General features: G+C 45.1%; 1 pseudogene; it reads right to left on the bottom strand.

Moving 5' to 3' along the window:
- The window catches only part of LOC121696351, a 43,966-nt pseudogene that overhangs the window by 13,225 nt on the left and 3,241 nt on the right, over positions 1-27,500 (bottom strand).

The raw sequence follows: 27,500 nt of genomic DNA, 5'->3' as shown, positions 1-27,500 counted from the left end.
AAACAACTCAGGATCTCTCTCTCTCTCTTTCAAACACTTACAGACAAAAAGCATAACAGAGCTCCAACCTCCACACCACATGATACAGTTCATCCTGCAGAATAGGTGCACTGGTGTGGAGTGCATGTTTATGCATAAACTCTGTCTGTCTGTGTGTGCCTGCCTGTGTGTGCCTGCCTGTGTGTGTGTGTGTGTGTGTGTAACACATAGATGCCGTCATCACTTGTGTTTGGCTTTTCCACAATGCCTGCGGCCACAGCCAATCCACCTCAGTCCAAACCCATCCCAACACAGGGACCAACATCAAATACATCCAGCTCACCCAAACCCACACCAAAAACCAAACTAAACCAGACCAAAATCAACCCCAAACAGACCTAAACCACACCAAAACCAGCTCAGAATCACGCCAAAAGAACACAGGGGCTGGGTCCAAAAAGAACGAAAACACACACACAGGAAAGGAAGGTCGAGCCCATCTGGCGTGAACGCGGTCCAGCATTGGACACCGTAGCTGTCTATAGGCCCAGAATCAGAACCACACAGAACCAGACTGACTCCAAACCCACATCACACACGGCCAAGGACGAGACGCACACACACTGAGAACCAGAACCATGTGAGTCCAGTCCAAACCAGACTCCATCAACCAGGTCTTTTATAGGCCCGTAAATGCTCCAAATACCAAGACCACCCAACCCAGCAGCAGCACCAGAGCCCACAACCAGAAAACATCAGAAGGTCTCATTTAGACCCAATACTGGCCTATAAAGCAAAAACTAGGCCCGGTCCAATAACACACCCAATAACTAGCTCTAAAAACACCAAAAAAAAACCAGGTTCAGATTCAGCTTCAGCCCAACCCTACACTATTGGAACCCAAATGTGTTCGCAGATGCAAGAAGGGCATCATGGGCCCAAAATAGACCGGTCCACTGCACTGCACTTCCCTGCCTCACCCCTCCCCAGCCCTGAGATGGCATGGGCCAAACCCTGAGCTGAGATTCTAATGTCTGTGTTTACACGGGTGGTCATGGCAACCAGGCATGTGACCGGGGCTCAGGGCTGAAGCTCCGCCCAGTTCAACTGCCACTCAGTCAATCAGACGATGGCAGCAGTCCAGACAGATGCACGTGCATGCGTGTGTAAAAAAAAGAGGAGATGAGAGATCCTGCTGTGCTTTGCTCAAGGGCAGGATGTGATAAAAAAAAAAAAAAAAGTGTGTGTGTGTGTGTGTGTTTCAAGAAACCCATTAGAACAAGAGGGAGAGGGAAGGTGAGGATGGGTCCTGAGGGGATTTGGACAGAGTGTTTTGGAAACTCTACAAACATCACTGACTGTCTCTCTCTCTCTCTCTCTCTCTCTGTGTGTGTGTGTGTGTGTGTGCGCTCATAAACTACAGGCACTTGGAGTGATGGCAAACCACAAGACAGAGAGGAGGGGGACAGAGTGGGAGGAGGAGGGAGAGAGGGGGGGGGGGGTGATGGAATGTAAGGAAGAGAGGGAGAGAGAAGAGAAAGAAGAAGAAAGAGATAGACAAGAGAGCGACAGACAAATGTGGAAAAGTATGGAATGTGAAAGGGAGGGAGAGGGAGAGAGAGGGAAATACAGGGAAAGAGGGAAGAAAGAGAGGAAGAAAGGGATAGTAAAGAGAGCAACAGACAGACAGACAGACAGGAACCCCTCATCAGTCAGCGTGAGGAGGCTGGAATTTGAGCTCAGCACCACTGGAGGCTCATGTTTTACAGGCGGGCGTGACCAGACACACACAGACACACACACACACACACACACACACACACACCTAGCACAGGGGGATTCCACTAGCATCAGCCCCCCAGTAGCCCTCCTCACACCATCAGCCCACCTGCATCCAAACTTAACTACACAACAAAACTCTCTCACTCTCTCTCTTATGATGGAAATTTTTGTTTTACACAACTTGTGTGCTCTCCCAGTAAGTATGGGAGCTTGTCTTCATTTTCTATTAATTCAAACTGAGATATAATTTGGCTGAATTGATGGAAATATTGGTTCCTGACTGCTGAATTTACTGCATTCAGTGAGGAAGTGTTTTTGGTCTTCTACTACTCCCTCACTGCACTGCGAACACAGCCTTCCCTCCCTAGGAAGCCAGGTTTGCCTGCGTTTTCTGATTTCTAAGGCCAGGGAGTGTTCACTTAAGCTATAGGATGTTAGTAATTTTCTCTGTTTGTACCCTTTAATTTCTTTTAAATACGATGCAAATTCATGATTTTTTGGAAACATTTGTTGGATTGTTCCATTTTGTTTAGCCAATATTCATAGTACTCATCTTGTGTAGTTTTCTCAATGAGTTTTAGTTTTACCTGTGTAATGTTCATATTTCGCTGTTAGGTATTGAAAAGGATCACTCTCTGATTTTTTTCTTTGTAGAGGGGCACTATAAAGACATGCATTGGTGTTGCCAAAAGTAAATTATTATAAAATTTGGATGCCCTTTTCTATATATCAGTTAAAAGAGAAAATCGTCCAAGTTCTGCCCTGCAAGCAAGATTTGATGCATGTCTGTGTACTCCCAGGATGTTTTTGCAGAATTCAAGATGAAATATATCATTTGGGCTTTTGTCCCATGCATTGTAATTTAATTGCTACTTGGTGGCCCGAATTTCACTCCCATACAAAATAATGTGCTTGATGACGGAGTTAAAAAATTTCAGGCGCAATCTGACTGGAGGGTTGAACTGGTATAGTGTTTTTTTAATTTATTGTGTAGTAGGCTTTACATGCCTTATCGGTTAAGTCTTTTAGTGCCATCAAAATGGCCTGATGATGAAATTGTCAGGCCCAAGTAATTATAGTTTGTCACCTGACCTGACCTGACAGAGCTTACCCCCCCCCCCTCACTAGCCCCGCCCCCAAGGGTGAAGTCGTTCTTGCTCCCTTTAGAACGTGCTTTTTTCTGAAATATCATGTCCATCATATTTGACCCTCTCTCTGTCTCTCCTCCAAGACAACCTTGCCCTGCATTCCAAACAATATATATAGGACTCCCTTCAACAGTGGAGTTCAAAAGGTCAAGACTGTACACTCTAAGGTCACCAGGCAACTCAAATCAGCACGGCACGCGCAGACAAACGTTTCCAGGAAGTCCAGGAGTGATGTCATAACAGAATTCTTTAATGAGTTTATGTCTAGCAACATGCTAAAGAATTACGCATGAGAGAGAGAGAGAGAGAGAGAGAGGAGGGGTAACAAATGAGAGCTGCCAGACATGGCAGGAAGATGAAATATGGAGGGAATGTACAAGAGACAATGTACAATGTACAAGAGGTGGAAGAGAGAGAGAGAGAGAGAGAGAGAGAGAAATGTCTGTGTGCATGGGTCTGTGTAAGACTGAGGCATCTGGGGTATGTGCCTCAAGTCTCAAATGCTGACTAGACACAAACTGAGCTCATCTTGATATCAAGCCCAGGTTTTGTTTGTGTGTGTGTGTGTGTGTGTGTGTGTGTGTGTGTGTGTGTGTGTGTGTGTGTGTGTGTGTCTTGCTCTCTGAAACAACAGGAATGTCACCACTACAGTCAGACTTAACTTGCATGTGACCGCGGTGACCTCATCGGGAACGGCACACTACAAAGCGCTGAGGGATCTGATTGGCTGAGGAGCCTCACAAACAAAACAGCAGCTGCGCGCTATTGGCCGCTGAGCAGTGCAATGACCAAGTCCAAGTTGGACGATGTTGTGGCCACCTGTCTCTGCATTAGACAGAGGACACCACCACCCTCCACACACACACACACACACTCCATCTCCTCTCTCTACTCCTCTCTCTTTCCCTCCATCTCTCTCTTTCCAGTTCCATCCTTTGCCTTAAATCCCTGGCTCCTTCATTCTATCTCTTTCCCCTCTTCCTCAACATCACATCATCCCTCCATTTCCATTCCATCCCCTGTTCCCTCAATCCTTTCTCCATTTTTTTTATCACTCTCTCCTTCCACCTCTCTCCATCCATCTTGGTCCCTCCTCTCTACCCCCCCCCCCCCCCTCCGTAACCGCTGGAGGTTGAGCGCATTCCAGGGTTCTGTGTGACTGGCAGGAGGAGAGGCCAAGGGGATGATTTGGAAATCTAATTAGTTTGTGGTCTCTGGAAAGAGGACAACCAGAAGAAGACAGGCAGAAAGATAAACACAGACAGACAGACAGACAGACAAGTCTTTTTCTTTCTACCCCCCCCCCCCCCTTACTCTAAACAACGAATGAATGAATTGGATGAATTAAGAGCCCTTAATGCAAAGCTGATCAGGGTTCCACTCACAAACAACCAGAGTCCTTCACAAGTGCTCCTATCTGGACACACAGATACACTCACACACACACCCAAACCCACTCTGTGTGTGTTCATGAATGATTACGGTGTCATACACAGATCAGAAGTTTAGTGTGACACGAACAAGAGTTCAAATATGATGCTCTTCTCTGTCCTGGACAATATCCCGAAAGAAAGAAGAAGAGTTTTTTCACACACATCCTGTACCTTCCTCGCTCTGACACACACACACACACACACACACACACGGTTCAGTGATTTGATTTATGGTCCTTAGAGAGGCCTAGAGACGTGTAATGTGGATAATGAGCAGGTAAAGCAGTTACTCAGGGATGAACAAGGGGCCATGGAGCACACACACACACACAAATGCATGCATACCCACTGCACAGTGCACACACATGGACACATATATACACACATACACACACACACACAAACACATGCATACCACTGCACAGTGCACACACATGGACACACACACACACACACACACACACACACACACACACACCACTGCACACACGGACACCTCCTGGATGAAAGAGGTACTGCTGAGATGTTATAGTGTTAGGGCCCCTTTAAACAGGAGGTTCAGGAAATAGATTTAACACACACACACACACACACACACTAGGGCTGGGATAAACGATTATTTTTTAAACGATTAATCTAGCGATTATTTTTTCGATGCATCGATTAATCTAACGATTCATTTTTTCAGTCCGATTCGATTTCGATTCGATTATCTCCCCATTAATTCACTAATAGCAACTTATACATGTTTATTTACATATCTGAATGAAAAAACATGAATTCTTTAACATTGCAATATATGTTTATTGCTCTTAAGATTCCAAAATAAAAGACTGAAGTGCAAGTAACTACAAGTGCAAAGTAATGTATTCCTAGTCAGAGGTAGAATTCAATAAAGTTCAGTAGGCTAGTGTATGTCTAATTGAGTGCCTGTCATTTTAAGACGTTCGTGTGGAAATCATGTGTGGATGCAATTCATAACGTAGTTCAAATCACAGTTCGTACTTCTCCTTTGGACAAGCACTTTTGAGTCTTGGAAAACACTTTTCCATTTCCATCGGGATTTTGCAAACAGAGTCAATAAAATGAGCCCTGCATGATAATACAAGCAGCTGCAAGTAAGCATGCTAAACTTGACATCCAAACAGTATTCTAACGTTAGCTTTGAGATAGGGCTACTGCTTGATTGCGTACTGTAACTTAACTTCGTTTAGTCTCCTCAATGTACTATGTTGTGATAAGACCTTAGCAGAGTTTACTTTAACTTTAATGCAGCAAATTTGCGCAGCATGGTCACGATGCTAAGCGGATTTAATAGCAATGTAGCCCACTGTGTTCTATGCAGTGCTTCTATGTGGCAACAACAATCCTTCAACAATCGTGAATATTTTGTTAAAGGAACCATATGTAAGATTGTGGCCAAAACTGGTACTGCAATCACTTTCAAAATACTGTAGAGCGGTGTATCCCCTCCCCCTCCCCCTGCCCCCTGACTCGAGGTTGCCAACCCGGATGCCGAAACACGACTGACTTTATGATTAGTAGATAGGTGGAGGGTGGCGCATCAGGCCAAAACACAACATGACATGACAAAACACAACATCAACATCAGTTGAAGGCTGCAACTTCACTTTTTAAATGACAATATCCTGGCCGTACTACTATTGTCAGTGATATAAGTATTTGAAATGAACATGATTTTTTAATGTCTAGTGACATATCAGGGCCATTTTATGATTAATTGAAATACATTTCTTACATACGGTTCCTTTAAATGCACATGCAGAGGAGGAGCAGCGGGCTCGTTACGAGAGAGAGCGGGCGGGGCGAGGAAAGGCTGTGTGAGTAAAAAGTGCAGCTCAATGAAATTATTTTATCTTATCTTTAATTTAAATAGTAGGCCTACAACATAGAACATCAAAGTGTGGTGGCCGGTTTTGATTTCGTGGTGCCCAGCCACAGATTAGTCAACGTATGGAAAACACTGAAGGTGTAAAATTAAAAATATTAAGCAGCCCACGTTATGCTTGACAAATCGACGCTCATATTTTGTGTCGACGCATTGTCCCAGCCCTAACACACACACATCCAGGATGAAAAGGACTTTGATTGCCATTTAGTGTAAGGGGCCAATTTCACTGCACTGGAGAGGAGGGAGAATATCTCTCTATCTCTCTCTCTCGTTATTTAGAGGAAAGACACACACACACTCATGTCCTTTAGGTGAAGCAGTGCTGAGCCCAACACATGATCCCTTTCCAGATAACTTAAGATCTTGTGCAAGCAGAAATTCTCAACACTGGTCTATTCAAATGCTTCAAACACAGACATACATACACACAAAGACCAAAGGCCATAGAAACACACATATATGGGAACACACACACACACAGAAACGCAAGAAACACCCTCCATTCAAATGCTGCCCACACACACACACACAGAGCCTGGAACAGAGTCTAGGCACCCTACTTTTGTAATGGAGGATGTTCCTGTGTGTGTGTGTGTTTGTGTGTGAGTGAGAGAGAGAGAGAGAGAGAAAGTGTAGGAAAGGTTAGATACTGGCTGCTGTTGAGGCTCTAAAATAAATTCCAGCCAACATACTTATTTCAGACTGGGCTTTAGGTGTATTTGTGCTTCCAACCACACAGTGGGTAGTGTCTGAAACATGAGCAAGAAGACAATTACTGACCACGGCTGGTGTGTGTGTGTGTGTGTGTGTGTGTGTGTGTGTGTGTGTGTGTGTGTGTGTGTGTGTGTGTGTGGGGGGGGGGGGGTACTCTATCGGCCTACACCCTAGTAATAATTGCATGTGTAGGCATGTTAGACACACACAAACTGGCATTAAAGCAAAACTATGTGGAGGAACTAGAAAAGTGATGGGAGCCTGAGAGCATGTCTGGGAGTGTGTGTGTGTGTGTGTGTGTGTGTGCGCGTGTGTGTGGCAGTGCATTGATAAAGCCAGCGCAACACCACACACAGCTGGTTGCCATAGCGACCATTCACACCTATGATGTCACTACATTTCTAAAAGGTGACAGCAGTGGCTTCTTAATACCTCCTACACACATGGAACACAGACACTGTACACACACACACACACACACACACACACTCCCAAGATCTACTCAAACACACATATTCTGGATGAGAAAAGTCATGCTAGTTTGGGACACACACACACACACACACACAAATAGAGGTATTAAAACACACACACACTCCAAGATCTACTCAAACACACTTATCCTGGATGAGAAAAGTCATGCTAGTTTGGGACACACACACACACACAAATAGAGGTATTAAAACACACACACACTCCAAGATCTACTCAAACACACATATCCTGAATGAGGGAAGCCATACTAGTTTGGGACACACCCACACACTAATAGAGGTATTAAAACACACACACACACACGACAGGGTGGTGGGTTAGACAGGGTTTTTGTTTGTGATCAGATGGGATGGGGTGTGTCTAGGGACCACTGAGGTAACACCATCCAAGCACAGAGAGTGAGACTAGCAGCCTACTTGGAAATCCTAACGTGTGTGTGTGTGTGTGTGTGCCTCTTTACGGGAATGTTCCTCCAATTGAACGAACAAACAAAAAAACAAACAGGAGTTCTCTTTACTGATGCAGCTGCAGGAACTACACACACGAGAGCGAGTGTGTGTGTGTGTGTGTGTGTGTGTGTGTGTGTGTGTGTGTGTGTGTGGGCGTAAGCACATGCACACACACACACCCTCCCATAGGCCTTCGGGCGAAATGACATAATGATGATGATGATTACAGATTCCCTGCAATCTCCACTCTTACCAAAGTTAACAACATCTGCCATTTTATTTTGCACAGACACACATTCCCTCACACAACTCATAGGCAATACCACACACACACACACACACACACACACACACACACACACACACACACACACACACAGAAAAGAAAACAACACAATCCCACAGACTATTCTGGTCATGATTCACCACATAAAACTAGACATCTACTTAATCAGTGTGTAAGAGTGTGTGTGTGTGTGTGTGTAAGAGTGTGTGTGTGTGTGTGTGTGTGTGTGTGTGTAAGAGTGTGTGTGTGTGTGTTGTACTGAGGGGGAAGCATCAGTCTCCAAAGAGAAGGAAGGCAGGACCTCCACCCTGAACATCAGATAGCTGATACAAGGGCGTATGTGTGTGTGTGTGTGTGTGTGTGTGTGTGTACTGTACACTTGCTTTATCTACTGATTGACCCTCTCAGGAATCTGGGTTGTTTGGATTACACTGTCAGCGTACGCATAAACAGCAAACAACCCAGAGGAAGAGTTGCCTCTCTCCACACTAGCTGTGTGTGTGTGTGTGTGTCATATTCCACACTCAGAGAGAATTTGTCTTTGTCTAATGTATGTGTGAAGTTCATATTTGTTCATACGTGTGTGTGTGTGCATGCGTGTGTGTGTATATGAGAGAGAGAGAGAGAGGAAAGAAAGAAAGAAAGAAAGAAAGAAAGTTTGTGTGTGTGTGTCACATTAAAACACACTCCTATTAGGATGCTCCCATTATGACCTTCTCAAGCTTTGTTTGTGTAATGGTGTGTGTGTGTGTGTGTGTGTGTGTGTGTGTGTGTGTGTGTACATGCCCATATAACACTGGGAGTATATGAGTGTGTGAAAGGTGGAAACAACAACTAATGTGTGAAAGGTGGAAACAACAACTAATTAACCCTACTTTGTTTGTGTGTGTGTGCATGCCAGTATGTAGGATTTTGGGGATAGTCAGTGAAGTGATGAAGGCAGCACACCCTTAGGTGTGGAGAGGGTGTGTGTGCGTGCGCGCGCGTGTGTGTGTGTGTGTGTGTGTGTGTGTGTGTGGAGACAGGTCTTCATCCTTGGTGTGGAGAGGGTATAAGAGCTGTGTGTAGAGGCTGTTGAAAGCATGTGGCCTTGGTAGAGTGCTGACAAACAAACACACACACACACACACACACACACACACACACACACACACAGGTGGTACTGGGAAGAAGGGCTGGCACCCAAAGCCAAAAATCCTCAGCTGTCAGCAGCTTTCAAATCACATTTCACACCTCACCTCCGCAACTCATTCAGATACCACACACTTATTCTCACACACACACACACACACAGACAGACACCCCCCCCCCCCACACACAGGAGACCAACTTTCAGCCTCTCTCTCTGTCTACCTCAATGATCATAGTGACAGTGATTCAGTGTGTCTTCGGTTTCTGTGCCAAATATGGGATCACATCCTCATACCTCTAAACAACTAGCCACTTCACATATCCTGCTTTCACTACTCATTCCTAGACCTCTCTCTCTCTCTCACACACACACACACCCCTTGCATACCAGCACACACGGCACAATAACACACACCAGTGTGACTATCTCAAGACAGTAGTCAGGAGCAGAACCTGAAACCACAGAGGATGTCCCGTCACGTAGGACACAGGATATAACAGCATCACTCTTTCTGTCTCTGTCTGTCTCTGTCTCTGTGTGTGTGTGTAGTGTATGTGTGTGTGTGTGTGTGTGTGTGTGTGTGTGTGTGTATGTGTATATGACTGAGTGTGCGTGAGTCTGTGTATGTATAACTGTGCTTATCAGTGTGTGTGTGGGGGGGGGGGGGGGGGCAAAATCAGGTTAGCTTTATGTAATCAGTGAGCCTTGTGATGCAGGTCACAACCTATATGCACACACACAGCGCTGGTAGCTGAACCATGTGAACATGGACTTCTGCTCTTGTGTTCAGGATTGTGCTGAGCCTTAATGAAAAGGGCTGTGCATGTGCTCATTGTAGAAGAGTCTGTGTGTGTACGTGCTTGCATGCGTGTATGAATGTGTGAGTGAGTCCATGTGCATGAGTGTGTACGTGTGTGTGTGTGTGTACACGTACGTGTGTGTGTGTGTGTGTGTGTGTGTGTGTGTGTCTTTGTACATGCGTACGCGTGTAAGCATGAGTGTATGAGTGAGTGTGTGTGTGTGTGTCTTTGTGCGTGCGTACACGTGTGAGCATGAGTGTGTATGAGTGTGTGTGTGTGCACTTGTGTGTACATTCTGGGTTTAGGAAAGCGTAAAGGCTTATCCTGATAGGATTAGTGCTCTCAGTAAATGATACATGCACTTTTAATTGTCCTAATGTGCATGCAACAGAACAATTAGTCTTCATAAGGTCTTAGCACAACCCCAGCTGTTCAGGGACACAAGCTGAAACAGCAGTGTGTGTGTGTGTGTGTGTGTGTCAAAGTCTTAAGGGGCCCCTTGAGGGTAGATGAGAGGTCTGGTAAGCTGAAAGGGCGTGTGTGTGCTACCTGTAACTAACCACAGAAATGTAGACCTATGTGTAGAACTTCTAGTGGAGGCGGAAGGAGGTAAGAGGTGAATGGACACACACTATTCAGGCATGCGTATATTATTTAATGTGGGGTCAGGAAGGTGAGCGCACATCTGCTGTGCAGTAGCCCTAGGCGCAGCCTCTCCACCAGGCCAAGGTCAGAGCCACGCTCCCGTAAAGGTCAGAGGTTAAGGGTGAAAGGTTAAACAACCCTGAGCACAGCTGTCCTGGCTGGGGAGAAGTCCTCTGTGAGAGTAAGAGAGAACTACGGGCCCAAATACTACATTCTAGAACATTCTTGAACCATCTAGAACAATCTTCTGTGTTTTCCATCTCTTCGATATACCTCACTGAATTCAACGACAGCAGCTTTCGTTTACCAGTCCAATCTGACCTGCACTGACTCCAAGGAGATACACGAGAATATCTCCCTCTCCAAGACTCTCTCTTACACACACACACACTCTCTCCAAGAATCTGTCTCACACACCTGCACTCTCTCCAACTCTGTCTCTCTCACACACACACACACTCTCTCTCTGACAGCATTAAACTTAAGGGGAAAAAAGGAGCAGAGAGGAAGTCATTCATCTCCTGAACTGTTAGCAGTAAGATAAGGACAGAATGTGAGAGAGAGAGAGAGAGAGAGAGAGAGAGAGAGAGAGAGAGAGAGAGAGAGAGAGAGAGAGAGAGAGAGAGAGAGAGAGAGAGAGAGAGAGAGAGAGAGAGAGAGAGAGATAGATAGAGAAAGAAGGAGAGAGAGAGAGAGGAAAGAGAGAAGCAGAGAGGGAAGAAGGGAAGCTAAGAGAGGTGTGTGTACCTGCACGGTCTTCTTGATTCGGTGAGAGGGTCCTGGGTACTCTCCAGAGTAGAGGTCTGTGAGGAAGAGCGAGTTGATCAGCGTAGACTTGCCCAGGCCGGACTCACCTACAGGACAGATGGGGGGGAGAAATGCTTACTGTTTTGTCCACAGTTGGATTTGAGCATACACACACACACTTAGCCTCTTGCACTCACACACACAAACCAACAAACAATAATGTGCACACGAGATGAACAATGTAGGGCCCGTAACTACCTACACTCTTACACACACACACACACACACACACATAAGAATTCCTGAATGGCATTTCCCTGCGCTGTGTGTGTGTGTGTGTGTGTAACAGGAAGTGGAGAGAGTGAGGTGTGGGGAGTGAGGTGAGTGGCTACTGGCTGCACATGAAACGCCGCAAGGGAGAGTTTTTCTTCCTCACAATTCTCATCCAAGACACACACACACACACACACATTGGTCCAGCAGCAAGTAGCAGCAGCTATGAGGCTGAGAAAGAACAGCAGCTGTGGTTTCACTTAACTGGTGTGTGTATTAGTGCAACCAGTACAACTGGTGTGTGTATTAGTGTGTGTATTAGTGTGTGTCAGCATGCCAGCCTAGGTGTACCTTGTACCTAGTTATTCTGTACTAGGACTACAGCATGCAGAATACTGTGTGTGTGTGTGTGTGTTTTTCCCTGTACCCTTTCCAGGTAAGAATGTGCTACCTGAGGTCATGCTGCCGATAATGAAAGTGTGAGTAGGTGTAAGAATGAGTTTATGAGCGAGCATGTGTGTATGGGTGTGAGGGTGTGTGTGTGTGTGTTTTGACTGTGAGAGAAAAAGGAGTGATTGTGTCTATAGCCACTGTGTGGCTGTATCAGTGATTATGTATGAGTGTTCTGACTAAAGAGTGCGTTTGTGCCAGTTTGTGTATAGTGTGTGTGTGTGCATGCGCATGTCTTTACTGTAAAAGAGGGTGTTTGTATTTGTGTGTGTGTGTGTGTGTGTGTGTGTGTGTGTGGTGACTGTAAGAGAGTGATGCCGACGCTGAACAAAGAGGCCAGTGTAAAGAAAGATAGAACGCTAGCATGGAACACACTTCCACTCGTTTACCATCCCCCTCCTCTCTCCTTCACTCTCTCTCTCTCTCTCTCTTTTTCCCCCACTTGTTTCTTGGCCGACTGGCAAGAGCTGCTTGTTAAAGGTCAGCAGAGAGAGAGAGAGAGAAAGAAAGAAAGAAAGAAAGAAAGAGAGAATAGGAAGGGGGGGGTTACAGAGAGTGACGCGAGAAAAGGAGAGGGAGGAAGGGAGGAAGAGTGCAAGAGAGGAGAGGGGGAGAATAAGGGAGAGAGGGATGAAGAGGAGGAGACATAAATAAATGAATCAGTCCCGGCACAAAAGGACTTCTGTTTTTGCGCTCGCTTCACTTCTGAAGTGTGTAAATATTTTCCGGGAGGGCAGCGCTCTGCTGACCTCGCAATCGTCATGACAACCCTGGCCTGCACCCCTCCGCCCAGGGGACGGACTCTCTCCATCTCCCTCTTTTCTTTTCCCCTCTTCTGCAAAACCAACAGAGCAACCTAGCAGACTCATTCCACTACAGCCTGAGGGGCTGTGAATAGTGCCACTACGGTGTGTGTGTGTATAGTGGCACTGCGGTCTTGTGAAAACAACCAATGAAACTCTGCCATCTTTAAACGTCACTTTTAATTAGTCCGAAAAGAGTGGCGGAACATGTATGTGCTCTCTATCTCTCTCATACCACACACACACACACACACACACACACACACGGTCCTCCATCATCCGTCCTCTAGTCTGTGATAACACACCGTTATATGTAATAACAGCAGCACAACAGGAGGACATAACAGGGTAACACTTTATAATAACTACACACAATTCATCATTTATTAAGCCTTTGTTACTTAGTTAATGGTTTGTTCCTCATTACTAATTTCTAATTTATCATCATTAAAGCATTTGTTCACACAGTTATAAATAGTTTGTTCATAGTAAATAAGCCTATATTTTAAATATGTTTATACATTATTGTTAATACTTAATAAATTATGCAATAATATGTTTTTGATTAAGTAATATTTCCATTATTTAAGAGTTGTTACATACACATGCACTAATGATTAGTTAGGGTGATACATATTTTATAAACGACTTCCTAATACTATAATTCATAATTAACTCAGGCATTACAAGTGATTAGTTAATGATATTTTGTGTTTTATGCCTTGCACCACATTTACAAATGAGTTATAAAGTTTAAACTTGCATTTATTCATTTAGCCGACACTTTCACCCAAAGCGACTTACACGTCAATGAACTTACTGCATGTTAACCCGGCTCCCTATCCACTACACTACCTCTGCCCAGTGGTATAACAACAGTCCATTCAAAAATATACTATAGACATGCGTGTTTCCTATGAACAAACCATTTTTAACTGTGTGTAAACATGATTTACAGATGAGAATTAATGTAGGAATAATGCTTTACAAATGAAGAATACAGCATTTAATAAGTTTACAGATGTTTAATAACAGTGTGTAGTAGAAGAAAACAGAAACTTGTTGTAGGGGTTTCTATCTGGGCCAAGGTAGTGTAGTGGATAAGGAGCTGGACTAGCATGCAGTAGCCTGAAAAGTTGGGGGTTTGATTCCCGGCTTTCACTGTTATGTCAATGGCCTTCAATTTAATTGACATGTGTATGTCGCTTGTCTGCTAAATGAATGAATGTGAATGTAATCTTTACAACTCATTTGAAAATGTGTTGCAAGGCATAGAAAGTCCTCACTTTAGATAAGCTCACAAAATATCATTAACTAACCACTTAATCATGAATTATAGTATTAGGAAGTGGTTTATAAAATATGTATCCTCACCCTAACACCCTAACCTTTTAGGGGAAAGTTGACGGATTTAATGGAAACCTATGCTGCATCAAAGTGGGGAACGAAAAGGGCTTATAGTAAACTTACTAAATCTTGAAACAAATGTGAATAAAAGGCACAAAATAAGGTTGGTGTAAGAGTTATCTGTGTGTTCATGGGATTAATGTGACCATGTTCCTATGTTTTGCTCTTTCCAGTTTACTAACAGGAGTGTGTCACAAATGTATCGATAGGCACAGTCAAACTGCCCGTGGCTGGCTATAATTAAGTTCAGCAAGCTTAACTTTACATGTCATAACATCAACTAAACATAAGTCACACATTCATTCTATCACTTGTAATATGAACGTAGCCTATTTCCCACAACTAGGTGAGATAATTGACTATGTTACAGTTGGCTATTCCACAGTTAGCTAGCTAGCAAGCTAACCGTTTTGCATGGGATATTATGGTAAGTGTAGCAACATTTGTACAATACATGGGGCATTGCAAACTAATTAGGTTGGTAATGTACATAGTTTCGACATGAGTAAGTTACATAAACACGATTGAATGTCCTGTGAATTAATAACTAGATGTAACTTGGGCTTACGAGCCGGCCAAAGAGTAGTAGCCTAGGCTGACGCATTAGTTGTGTGCCGTCAAAGATTTTTTCACCGTTCTGTTATCAACATTCCTCTTTGGCTGCTACTATTTGCGATGCACTCTGGTTTCGACATTCATTTACATTAGATTCCATTCTTTTCAATTCAACTCCGCACACCAGCATCGCACTTTGCCGCCATGTAAATCACAATTTGTTATATTTGGTCGACGCTGCTCCATAAAATCCATTGTTCATCCAGTGTTTGCCTGTTAAAAACTTCGGCGTTGATGTGTGTGGCAAGTGAGTGCACCATAGACTGTAGGCCTATAAAATGGCAATGCACTCATGTTGAAAAGTTCCTTATTTTCAACTGATCTCAAAGATAATGAATATAGTATGAATATAATATTTTCTGTTTGTTATGGCCTTTATAATGTGTGTACACCTACATTTTGTGCATGCACTTCTGCAGTAGCATTTATTTCAGTTTATATCAGCTATATTTCTGAAGAATATATTGTGTTGCCTCAGGTCTGCTGCACATCGTTTGAAATTTGATTTGAAATAATCAAATAGACCTACGTCTTAAAGTTCAGTTAATAAAGTAACTTGCTTTGCTTTCATTTGAATCCCAATCAAGATACACAATAATCGCTTTATTGTTAATGAACAATGCTTTACAAATGATGAACAAAGCATTTTGTAATAGTTCGCAACTTGTTTATAATAAGAAAATGATTTCATTATAAGTGGTTGTTTCATTACTTATTAAGTATAAATCATGTACTTACAAACATATTTTTTGGATAGGCTTATTTACTATGAAGAGGAAAAAACGCACGCACATCCCGATCTAATCCTGGGTGCTGGACAAAACACTTACGATGAGAGAGAGGGGGAAAAAGTCCGCAACACCAGTATATGCTCCCAAGTTAGTTTATTTACTATGAACAAACCATTTATAATTGCATAGCTGCCAGCTCTCACGCATTGGCCGTGAGACACACGCATTTGATTAGTTTCACACACTCACACGCCACACCCACGATTTCTCACGCTGAAGAGTCAACCCGGTCGGTCAGATGCCTGAAAAATGAGTTTAGCCTATAGATCTACCTGTTGAGCCACGGTTATGCTTTCAGAGACGGTGAGAGGGTTCAAGAGCACCCCCTGTCTGTGGAATTTTCTAAATTTTCTCTCATTTGCGATGCTACTTCAAAAGCCATCCCAGGCGCATTCCCCCGGCTTCAGGTAGGCCTATGCTTTGAGTATTTTTCACGCTGAAGTGTCAACGTGGTAGGTCAAATACCTGGCAGATGAGGTTCAACTAAACTAAACCTATACATGATATCACACATCATGTGAACGAGCGGAATCTAAGCTTTCCAATGATATTAGCGCCAAGTTGCTGTGATAAATGGTTCGCGAGAAAATTATCATTGAACCGACGTGCAATTTAGGCTAATCATATTTGCATTTTGCACAGTGCACACCCATTACTCTCGGTTGTAATATCTCACTAACCCTTCACACAACATGTGGCAAACCTAATATCACAATAAACAGCAAGTACCGAATACGAGGATATAAAGCATGCCTCTGTTTTTGAAATTGCAACACATTTCTACATAGCCTCATTGGGGCGAAATTATAATGTATTCTAATGTAAACTATTTGTCAGTAGGCCTACATACATTTTTGTAAATTGCTCAGTAGATTATCCCACTATCATGGTTCTTATATTGTCAGGTTCCAGCCAATCCCACTTACACAGATAAATGAATATATTTATATTGCCATGCTTTCTAGTGACATTAATGCAAAAATATAAAGAAAATCAAATAAGGAGACACAAAAATTGATATAAAGCCTGACATAAGCCATATGCAAACATTCACATCATGCAGATATGGGTACATCCTGAAAAAGGAATAGCCTGTAGGCTATGGCCATTACAATGACCAATATATTATCTTAAATGAACTAGCTGAAAAACACAGGTGACCACCTCTATATAATTTCATGGAGTGCTGAACATTTCTGAACTGTGAAATGGACCATATGTTTTTGTGGTTGTGAACTTATTGCAATATCACCATAACTATTCCACCTGTGTATGCATGGTTATAATTCTGAAGTGCAAAATAGCTTAGGCTACAGCACAAATATTTCCATAAAAATAAGCAAGTCTGACCTCTGAATTTATTTTTAAAAGTGCACCAGATTGATGCATTTAAAAGTTAAAATATACAAACATTTCTTAAATTCTTACAAAACACCCACCCACTTTTTAAAATTGCCGTGCGAAATACCAGTGCTGTTTGTACGCCAAATAAATAATAACCTATAGGTTTATGTAAAACTCCCCATTAACAGCATCACGTCACTAACCACAGCTAGACTGCACAATGGTAGGCCTTCAAAAGCATGACATTTTCGCTTTAGTTTGATATTTAATTTACTTTATCCGCTTTCATGCGTTCATTGAACGTCCGCAGTGCTGTAATGGAAACCTTATTGCGTAGCCAAGTAGCCTATATATTGAGTTATTTTTAAATTATGCATGATTTACTTTTTATTAATTTCGTAGGCTGGCTTTATTTTGTTATATAGAAGTATCTAAATAACCTGGTAAAATGTACCAGAATTCAGGAAATTGCATCTAGTCCAAAAATTTTTTTCTGGGGGAGGACCCCCATACCCCCCACTGAAATGTCCCACCCACTTTCAGAATGCCTCCATCGCCCATGGTCCTAGCATTAGGCTAGATCCCTTTGATACCAATGTTAATTTAACTCTGGGACCCTGGTCCCTACACCTGAGAACCAATGTACTTTTTTTTTTACTGTACGGTATAATGCTGAACGAGCCAAACAAAAATTTCCGCAGCAAAATTTTGGTTGGCCCCACCAAATCTCACTCCAAGGTTTTTTGAAAAGTTGGCAGCCCTGTAATTGTGTGAACAAATGCTTTACTGATGATAAATTATGTATGAACAAGAAATTACTAATGATGAACAAACCATTAACTAATAAGTAACAAAGGCTTAATAAATGATGAATTGTGTGTAGTTATTATAAAGTGTTACCCATAACAGCTTATAACAATAATCTGGTCCCCTATGCTCCAGATTTAGGGTTTTTTTCAGGATTTGTATCTCCTGATTCCTCAGCTAAATCAGTCAGATATGGTGCAGACATGTCGCCCAATCCCCCATAATCCAGCCTGAGAACATAAACAAAACGCATCGAGCTTTCCTCGATGCCTCAACTTGTCCCCCTGTGACTGTACACACATGCACACTAACACACATTAACACCAGAAACAGGTTTGGAGTGTGGCACAGCCTCTGGGCTGTTGTTAGGGCATCTAGGCATCAGGTGTGGGGCAGGTACGGGCACGACGGGCAGGTGGAGACGTGGGGAGGTGTAGCTTAGGCGCTAACGGGCTAACAGGTGGAGATGGAGTGGAGACGACGTGCTTCACTGAGGAGCTTCTTCACTTGGGCTTAGACTCTAATGGCGACTTCTGTCAGCCGAACGGACGTAACGGTGTGGTGGGGGAAACCCACATGCTCTCCCCCCAGATTCTTGTTTTGGATTCGGGCGAAAGGTTGTCAATGTTTGTGCTCAACAGCCAATCAAACTGTACCGCCTTCCCTTCCGTGCTCCTGAAGCGACGTGCTGATTGGCTGGAATCGTGTGCGGTTCAGTCCAATTCGCTTTGTTTTGCTCTTGGGGCACACACACACTGTGTGGAACATCTGGAGGAATGGGAGAGGAATTCCAATTTGGAGTATTCAGAGAAAATTCGAGAGTATAACAGAGTAGAATTGAGGACTGCACCTTTAAACAGCGTGTCCTATTCCTCCCTAGATAACAGGCGTCTTTTAATGACTCGCCATCAGATGTGTGTGTGTCGGGGCCCCTGGGTCATGTTGGAACTTGCTCACTTGGTGCCATTAAGTAAAACGATATTTCTTCTCCTCCGGTTTTGCTGAAAGGGGGAGATGTTCACATTGCAGCCATTTGCTGTTCCTCAGCCTGTGGTCTGTGTGTGTGTGTGTGTGTGTGTGTGTAGCTAACCTCACGCCTACCACTGTTTAAATGGAGAAAAACAAACATTAGACTGTTTATTTACTTTTGAAGTTGGGGTGTATGTACTGTATGTGTGCACATGTGTGTGTATGTGCGTGTGTGTGTGTGTGTGTGTGTGTGTGTGTGTGTGAGTGTGGAGTGGTTGGCAGTCACAGAAATTTCTGGATCTGCTTTGACAGAGGGCTGGGAGGGAGGAAGTGAGCCGAGACAATGGGTGTCAGATCGCCGTGGTGACCACAGATTACAGACCAAGGGTCATTCATGGTTCCCCTCTCTGCCCGCCGCACTGGACACACAAGGACTGCTTTTCCCACAGCTCATACATGCCAACACTCACACACACATGCATACATTTACACTAACACAGACCACACACACACACACGGCAGCGCCTTACTGCCTCACCTCCATGACAGAGAGATGTCTCAAAAGACATGATTTTGGAGTGCATCTTTTAAGAACGATGGTTTCAAACAGTCTTTTAAGATCACGTTGACACTACAGTAAGACGGCAAGAACCTTAAAATAGCTTACGTAAGCTAGCAGGCTAAAGTTAGAAAGTTCGCTGACAGACTGCACATAAATCACACCAAATGCCATCAATGGTTACAGCAATAGTATAATCAGATTTTAAAAAATCTAAGCAAAAAATGTCAAACAAATAACATTTCAATACCATCAGCAGCTGTCCACCATCATCCACCATCTTTGTTTACTTTTCACAGCTGTGAAAAAAGTTGAGTGAGAGAGCTGAGAGAGTTGCCGCACAGATTTGTGGGTAATAGACAGCATAGAGGATACATCGAAGCTGCCTTCGAAAATGACCTTTATGGGAGTAGTTCAAAGGTATCTTAGAAAGCATGAAAAGAGAGTTTGAAAGGTTTAGAACAGCACTTGTAACCTCGCTTCCCCTTAGAGATCTTAAAAATCAGTAGTTTTTAGCCAATGGGATATCGACTGGTTTGAGAAAGGGGCCCAGATTTGTCTTTTCATTTTTGTATCAGACACACAGCACAAAACACAAACATTGTCCTGACCTGACTTTGATTTGGCTCATATTGCAGTCTGCTCTACTGCTGGGTCACCTGCTAGGAGTGGGAAGCTTTGACACACACACACACACACACAAACACACCTCTGACGCAAACAACACACACAACTCAACCCAGGCGTCACAGCTGAGCACACCTGCATCTCTAAGCATGTGTACACACTTAGGCATCTGACTGTTGCCTAGTTGTAGGGTGGGGCTGGTTTGGTGTGTGTGTGTGTGTGTGTTTCCTGTGCTGTGTCATTAGAGGCCTTGACCTCCTGATGACGTTAAAGGAAGAAGAGCTCAGTCATGCTCCCATCAGCCACACACACACACACACACACACACACCAGCAGCGCAATCACTATCCCTTAGCAGAAAGTTGGAGCAGTCAGGTGCAGGTCAGCCCAACCAAACCCCTGTTGCAGTAAGAGCCTTAGCCCAGACAAAAGCAGGAGAACAGACCCAGCCGGGCTTCCGTACTACAGCAAGAGCAGCAGTGCTTTACAGTTTGACCCAGCCGGGCTTCCGTACTAAAGCAAGGGCAGCAGTGCTGTACAGTTTGTCCCGTAGTGGAGTGGCGCGGTGCAATGCGGAGAGGACTGGGGGTGCAGGGCCCGTCCCACTGCACACTTCCTTTAAAGGAAATAACCAGCAGCTGTGTAAACCAGCCGCTCAGAGGAGAGGAACTCCCCTCTACAGAGGACAGAGAGAGAGAGAGTACAGAGAGAGAGAAACCGAGAGAGAGTGAAAGAGAGCGAGAGAGAGAAAGAAAGAAAGAAAGAAAGAAAGAAAGAAAGAAAGAAAGAAAGAAAGAAAGAGAGAGAGAGAGAGAGAGAGAGAGAGAGAGAGAGAGAGAGAGAGAGAGAGAGGAAGGGGTAGAGAGTAGGAAAAGAGAGAAAGGCGGGAAGGAAGGGAGAGATGGAGGGGGCCGGGGAAAGCAACAGACAAAAGAACGGGACAGAGAGCGAGAGCGAGAGAGAGAGAGAGAGAGAGAGAGAGAGAGAGAGAGAGAACACTAAAAGGTGGTGATAGACAAAGAGGAGGGAGAGGGAAAGAGAGAGGGGCAAAGCAAGGTGCTAAGAAAGAAGGGGAGCCAAAGGGGGAGAGAGTGAGAGGGAGTTTGGACACAAAAATGGGAGGACAGAAGACAACAGAGCAGAAAGAAAGAAAGAAAGTGGTTCCAGGGATGAGAGAACAGAAGAGCAGTGTTCAGGAGCCAGGGAAAGAGTGACAGGAGGAAAACAGACGACATCATTTCCTCCCTCTGTTGTCCCCTCCCATCAGACACTCATCAGAGCAGTCTGGCACGCACGGGGTTAACGCCCCAACATCTCATCTCAGCTGTCAATCATCTCTCTGACATCACCGGGAAGAGGGCAACTCCCCTGTAACCACGCAGACCATCACAGCCAATCAAAACAGACATAGTGCTGCTGAGGTCCTCATGCAGAACATGTGTGGCTAAAAAGGCAAACCCCCCCCCCCCCCACACACACACACGGTGGCAAGTAGAATTATAGTGAAAGCATGGCTGTGGTAGCTGAAGGCAAAGACCAGCCTGTGTGTGTGTGTGTGTGTGTGTGTGTGTGTGTGTGTGTGTGTGTGTGTGTGAGAGAATGTGTTGATCTTCAACAAATATTGACACTTGTCTGGCCGTCGGCTGTCCCTACTTTACCTGCAGTTTTAAACCCTTAAATAAACTCCATAGGGTAGACTACTCACTCTCTCTCACACACATACACACACACAGATAAACTGGGGGGGCGGGGGCACCAGACAGACATACAGACAGACAGAATGCCCATCAGCCTCCAGCCAGCTCCACCAATCCCACCACGCCTTTAATTACACACTCCTCCTCCAGCTTGTTAAGCTCGTTAAGGTCCCCACTAACGAGGCTCTTCCTGTTCCTCTGGGAGTGGGAGAGCGCCTGCTGGGGAGGAGCGGAATTCCAGTCGAGCCGTGGCCTGCCCCTCTTCCCACCCCGACCCCGTCCACTGGCCCTGGGGGCAGGGGGGGCATGGGACAGCTCCTTACAGGAAATGACCTCACAGGGTAAGGGGCGGCTCTCAGAGGCGAGGTCACGGAATTGTCCTGTGCTGGTGGCAAACGTCCTACTGAAGATTTTCATTTCTCTTGTGCGTGTGTGCGTACAGAAGAGTACAGAATGTGCTCAATGCAAAATGTCTTGTCTGGTGTGTGACTGGATAGAGAGAAAAACTATGTGTGTGTGTGTGTGTGTGTGTTTCTACATGAAGTTGAGAGTTGAGAGAAATAGCCTACTGAGCAGGAAGAGGCGGGGTGTGTGTGTGTGTGTGTGTGTGTGTGTGTATATATATGCATCTCTATAGGAATACTGTGTGTGTGTGTGTGTGTGTGTGTGTCATCTGCAGTGTTGGTACATTCCTCAACTTTTCAGCTGCTCCACGCAGTGACAGGAAACTTCCCACCCACAGCCACACACACACATTCCACAGCTGAGGGGGAAAACCCTACAGTAAAGCCGTGTGAGGAAGGTGGTTGGTGTGTGTGTGCGTGTGTGTGTGCGCACGCATGCTCTCCCTGCCTTAACCTCTGCTGCAGCTGCCTAGCTCCAGAGCCTAAAGCCTCTTCACCAGAAACACAATACTGCTGAGCATCAGCCGAGGTCAGACGAGACACACACACACGCCAAGGACATGCACAGGCATTTCAGAGTGTTTCTTGGTCAAGGTTCCATTTTGGAGCTGACACCCAAGTGACCCTTCTTCTCAAATCAACACCCCATCTGTCCACACTCCCTGTCAAACACACACAGCCCTGGAACAATCAAATGGATCATAGCCATATTCAAAAATGTGTGTGTTTGAGACGACCAGAGGTCGACAACCATGGAACTAGACCGACCTGACGAAGGTCTAAGGACTGAAACATAGTTTACAATACATTTAACATGGCAAGCCAAACCGACGGGGGAATCGTTCATTATAGCCATTTTCAAAGGTTTTGGAATGCAACCATTTCTTGTCACACAAAAGACAGACAGGCTTCAATGATGATGTACCAGTGACCGCAAACAGCATGGCGTCATGAATTTATGTTCTGAAGAGAACAAAGCCAGAATTAGTTGGCCATTGGCAAAACTCGTGGGTGAAGAATGCCTAACTTTTTGAACTAGAACATGTAGTTAACAGAACCGATGGTGTTTGGGTCAAATCTCAATCTGAAGCCAATATTTAGTCCCCTCTGGTGGCTTCATGTTTGACTGAGCGTGCACTGCTGCTGTCCATTGTTTTGTTTTTGCAGTCATTGATCTGTACTGCACTGACATTGGTTAAGGATGCAAGCATCTGCCAAGTGACCTAATGTGAACGTAAACAAACAAACACACAAACAAAACAAACAAACACAGAAAGAGCCTCTTCTGCTGGTGTGAAGCTCCCGACGTCCAGTACTTACCAACAACCATGAGTGTGAACTCAAAGCCCCGCTTCACAGACTTCCTGTACACTTGGTTGGGAAGGTTGGCGAAGCCAACGTAGCCTTCCAGGTTCTTCTGTTGCTACGGAAACCAAACAGATGACACGGCTTTAGCAAAGTGGGGCAGTTGGTTGGCACGGATGACATGCAAAGGTTGCACATAAACATAACTCTCACTCCGCTCACATAAACACACACACACACACACACACACACACACACAATTCATTCCAGTATGTGGTGTGTGTGTGTGTGGGGGGGTTGGGTGGTGGGGAGAGAGGACATATGGGGGTATGGGGTGCTGCAGATTATTTTGGCAGAGGTCGTCAGTAACACACTCGTTTGAAAATATTGACCCTGGTATGTGACGCTCCAGTGGACAGATTTCAAACAGAAAAGTGCAACTGTGTGAATGTGTGTGTGTGTGTGTGTGTATGTATGTATGGGGGGGTAGAGTTTGGGGGGGGGGGGGGGTGCCACTATCAAAATACGGGCATTTTCAACGTCTCCTCCCATTGTGTTTGGCTGCAATCTGATCTAAGTATAACGTGTGTGTGTTTTGACAGCCTCCATACTTACTGCTGCTGCTTTGGGAAGAGTTCACATTGGCCCAGGCATAGGAGATGAATCAGACACCAGCCGAGAGAGAGAGAGAGAGAGAGAGAGAGAGAGAGAGAGAGAGAGAGAGAGAGAGAGAGAGAGAGAGAAACATAAGTTAGTTCGGTCAGTCACAGACACATTCCCATGGCAAAACTGCTCCACTCCACAGGAGAGAACCCATGTCGTTTCCCCAACCAGTCAATCAAATGAACTAGCTAAAATGCCCTCCCCTCTCCTGTCAATCAAACTAACAAGTGAAGAGCCCCTCTACTGACCTGTCAATCAAAGCAACAAAAGGCAGGTGCTGACACCATTCTCACCTTTGAGTGTAGTAACCAAGCGGAGAATGACACACACACACACACGCACGCACGCACGCACGCACGCACGCACGCACGCACATAATCCAAAGTACTGGTAATCCAATGTAAATTTTAAGACCAGGGTTTAATGACAGGAGATGTTAGTGCCGCTAATACGATACATCCCAGACAACAAACAGACTTATCTTTGGATAATAAACATGCTATAACATGTTACAGCAGCCCACAGAGTGCCTGAAGTCTCGGACTACATGGCCTACCACAATACATTACACCTTCTCTTGCGCACACATCCTAGTAGGCTACCTTAAGCCACCTGGTGCTCAAAAACACTACAGCGCTTGTTTGTGTCAAGCAAAGGTGTGTGTGTGTACACTTTGTGTGTGTGTGTGTGTGTGTGTGTGTGTGTGTGTGTGTGTGATCCTAGTCTAGCCTGCGGCAGACAGCAGCGTTATGAGCATGCTTAATCAGCCGTCAGAACCAGACGGCCGTCTCTTTCCTCTACGCCGGACTTCGCCAGCGCGGACTCGAGGAGGGAGGTGTTGTGGTCAGACTGGGCCAGGGGGGAGGGAGATGTTGTGGCTAGACTGCTGTCCACTTCAACGGCACATTGCACTGAGTTTGGACAAAACCGTATCCCCCTCGTCTCAAATATACTGGCCTCACACACACACACACACACACACACACACACACACACACACACACACACACACACACACAAGCACACACAAGCACTACAGGAACCACAGTCACTGATATGGATTAGGGGGAGGGGAATCATAGTGTGTGTGTGTGTGTGTGTTCTCTGATTGTTGCAGATTATTTTTTTCCTGTCATGACACACTCGTGTGCTCACCCAGCTCAGAGGTGACCTACTCAAACAAACATCTCTGCAGTAGCACTATCAGTACCCTCGGCCATTACTGCAGTTGGTCAGTTGCATTGGGCAGTTGTACAGAGGTAACTAACTAAAGGCCCTAAGTGGTTGACTCCACCACCGGCTGGAGGTCATCCACCATGTTCCATGGGCACAGCTGTGTGACATATCCGTGGAAACAATAGGAACACACAACGAGAGGGAGAGGGTACAACACACACACACACACACTCAGAGAGCTGTGTGGACATAACACTGTGTGGTGTGTTATCCCCCATGGCATTAAGTGCGTGCCACCGCAGATCAATAGCAGGCCCATAACTGGGTCATTGGTACTGAAGTCAGCCAGAGGGCAACACAGGAGAGACCAGAATCTCATCCAGACCTTCATTCAACCAGCCCTGACCAGACCAGTACCTAACCAGCACTACCAAGACCAGCACTGACCTGACCAGACCAGTACCTAACCAGCGCTACCAAGACCAGCACTGACCAGACCAGTACCTAACCAGCACTACCAAGACCAGCACTGACCTGACCAGACCAGTACCTAACCAGCGCTATCAAGACCAGCACTAACCAGACCAGTACCTAACTAGTACAACCTAGACCAGTATTTCATGCAGACCAACATCTAACCAGCTGAACCTATTGGCATCTAACTACCAGCGCACCAACGCAGCATCCAACTCAGTGTTCATTGAGGAAAGAGGTACTGCTGCACCCCTGTGACCAGAGGCTTCTGAGGTGAACAGGACCCTTACTACACACCAGTGAGATGGCATGAGGTGTGTGCACACACACACACAAGCACGCAGACAGACACAGACACACACACGTAGACACTTTCATAACTCAGAACTGTAGACCACTTCCCGTGCACAGACACCATGACAGGAAACACAGAGAGAGAGAGAGAGAGAGAGAGACTAAAACTCCCTGTGGGCCTATTTGAATGTAAGTTAAGCTCCAGTCCTCTAATAAAGTAGCACAACAGACCCCAGAGTCACGTCCTCCTGACCAATCCACTCAATGAGATAGCAGCATTATCATTATCACACACACACACACACTCTCTCTCTCTCTGATGGGGGATGCCTGACTCAGTCTCTAATATATCTTATCTCTCACTCAGAATCTCTCTCTGATGGGGGTGGGGTGTGTCTCAGTCTCTGTGAATCACAGAGAGAGCGAGCAGGAGAGAAAGCGAGAGAGAGGGAGGGAGGTCCATTATCTCTCATTCCGAATCACAACCACGACATCTCTCTGCTTTTAGGACACGTAGCTCCTCCCCAGTCGACTCAAATCATCCAACCAGGAGCCAGGACTTCAGCGAGGGGAAATGGAAGCAGAAAAAAAAGAATCCTGTAACCTGACCGAAACGGTTCACCTGACCGCAACATCCTGCCAGAGCAATCTCAGACGTTAAACCTGCAGGTAGGCTGCACAGACCTGTAGGCCTCGCAATCGGCAGCGTTGGAGCAAAACCGGAACATTGGGAACAGCTGGAGCAAATCTGGCCTGGACTGGTCACAAGTGTGTTCAGCTGCCCACTACATCTGAGAGCCAACGGTCAATTCACACCAAAGAATTGTGACGAGAACGGTGAAACTGAGGAACGTCTCAAAGACGAGGCCTAGTTGCAGTGTGGTGGTGTGAATCAGTTGTTGCAAGCGTTCTATGTCTACATTGGTGTGGTCAGTGAGGTTCCGCCTTCATTGTAGAGACAATTTGGGTGATTTGAAAAGCGCTATATTAAAAACAATGTGTTGTTTTTGTTGTGTAGTTTTGGTCAGAGACACAGATAATTACTTCAGTTTGAAGAATTCCAGTATCCGTATAACACTGGTCAAACAAAGAGTCAGAAAAGATGTAGGCTAGTCAGCTAGTTCACTAGCTAATCAGGCAGCTAACTAGTTTTCTGGCTATAACAAGTCATGACTTTACAGAAGCATTGGTGCTGTTGCAAGATATCCTAGTGGTCTGAACCCCTGGGTTTAGAATGCTTTGTTGCTCACAAACACACAAACTTTGTGTAGGTGCATGGTTGCAGGTTAACGCTTTGTTTTCCTAACTGTGTGCGTGTGT

The sequence above is a fragment of the Alosa sapidissima genome, chromosome 21 (genome assembly GCF_018492685.1).
Source record: "Alosa sapidissima isolate fAloSap1 chromosome 21, fAloSap1.pri, whole genome shotgun sequence".
Taxonomy (NCBI): Eukaryota; Metazoa; Chordata; class Actinopteri; order Clupeiformes; family Clupeidae; genus Alosa; species Alosa sapidissima.
The sequence above is the reverse complement of the archived record's forward strand: the minus strand, read 5'-3'. Positions and strand labels throughout refer to the sequence as shown.